The 1,751-nt window shown below is 41.7% G+C and overlaps 1 protein-coding gene across 5 annotated transcripts in view; it reads left to right on the top strand.

The window, feature by feature from the left end:
- MED24 (mediator complex subunit 24) overlaps positions 1-1,751 on the top strand; it is a 39,068-nt gene that overhangs the window by 32,531 nt on the left and 4,786 nt on the right. The gene's annotated exons all lie outside the window — the stretch shown is intronic.

A 1,751-nucleotide genomic window follows, 5' to 3' on the forward strand; every position in this document is an offset into this window, starting at 1 on the left:
AAATTAGAGGCCTGGGTTCTGATGTGGCCTGGCAAAGCCACAGCTCTTTGCTTCTGCTTCTGCTTAGCAGTCCTCCTACAACTCCAGTCTGAGGATATTAATACTGACTTACCTCATTACAATAACGTTAATAACTTCATATTTATTTAAGCGCACATGCAAATTGCTACATAAATGCACAGTGCTAGTCTTATCCCTAATCTTTACAACTATACAGGTTCACTGATATTGCAGAGAATTACCATCTTCCCACATACATACCCCCTCCAACAATAAGATATGCACTTTGTTTTTGAAAGTCAGAATTGGGAAAAAAAAGAAAAAAAGATTTTTCATTGACCAGGTAGCAGTAGGGAGGTCCAGGTTCAGCACTGCGGCGTTGCTTTGGCTTTTCTCCCACCCCTCACCCAGCAGAGCCTATAGTGTTATTACTGTGTTTTGTTTCTGATAATGTGCACCCCCACTCTAGCAGCTGAACGTTGGAAAAAAATGCATATTCTATGTGAGAAAATACTGTAAGTAGCCAAAATCCATTGGGTTTCTTTTTTTTTTGTATAGCAGATGCTGTGTCCAGTACTGAAATGCAGCCAGCTCTATCTAGGGTAGAACATAGTTATTTAACAGTATGCAATAAATATAGCACAATGTCTTGGGAAGCGAACTGAAGGAAACCCAAACTCACTATTTCGATAAACTGCATCACCTGCTTGGGAGTTGCACAGTGATACAGCATTTAGGACAGCTTTATAGATCTCCTGAGAGAGCATTTTGCCTCTTTTACTCAAAGCCCAGAAGGTGGGGCATATAGCTTGGGTTTGTGCATTTGTTTGCTTCTCTACAATGCATGAAACACCTGAGGGGAAAGAGATCTCTAATAGTCATTCTGTTTCTTTTAAACCTCTTTTTACACAAATATTCAGTAGACACTGAAAAGCAAGGTAAAGCATTATCCATTTTTCCCTTTATGTAAGGCAGTGAGGAGCAATGTTTTTAGCAAGTTTGCCACAAATTAGCCCCACACTCTCCCTGAATGCCAGTCTGGTTCCCTTCCCCTGGCTGATCTGCTACTCTGTTTTTTGATTCGTGCCCTGTGCTGTCTGCCCAATTTGCTGATCTGCTTTCTGCTCCCTGCCCTACCTGCCACTTTGTTTTCCATGTCTGCTGTGGGCCACACACAGAGGCTGCCTGTGTCACTTACGGCACTCATGTTGCAGGTTGGCCATCCTGCTGTAAAGGACAGGTGAGCTTTCATTGTGCATCTGAGAACTGTGAATCCTTCAGCGAGAGTAGGGTAGACAAGACACTACATTCTGTGTATGACTTAGGAGGAAAAAAAATCAGTGTGGAATTTCAGGTTGCCATTTTGTATAAGACTGAAGCAAAACTAAATTAATTTCCAGGGACCCTTTTTTAGGTCATCTCTAATGTAACACTTCAGTGCTTCTAGTATATGGATGAATAATGGTTGTGACAGCTCCAACAGGAAATACGACGCTAGGTCCTTGGCTTTCTTCTGAAGGGTGGGCATGAAATGTAGCAACAAGATGTTGCAGTTCAAAAATATGTTCTTTCAGATCCATCTGAAATGAATCAGAGATGTCCCGTGCACATTCTTTTCTGACTCCTCAGCCCATCAATCTCTTGGCTAGCTTGTTTCCGACATGTCTTTAAACCTGTGGTTTTTGTTGACTGTGTTGCTCTTGAAGCATGTGTAGCCTTGTTTATGGTTTTCCCCTTATTTCTTTATCCTT

The sequence above is a fragment of the Gavialis gangeticus genome, unplaced genomic scaffold, assembly GCF_001723915.1.
Source record: "Gavialis gangeticus isolate Ggan-Ray unplaced genomic scaffold, GavGan_comp1, whole genome shotgun sequence".
NCBI lineage: Eukaryota > Metazoa > Chordata > Crocodylia > Gavialidae > Gavialis > Gavialis gangeticus.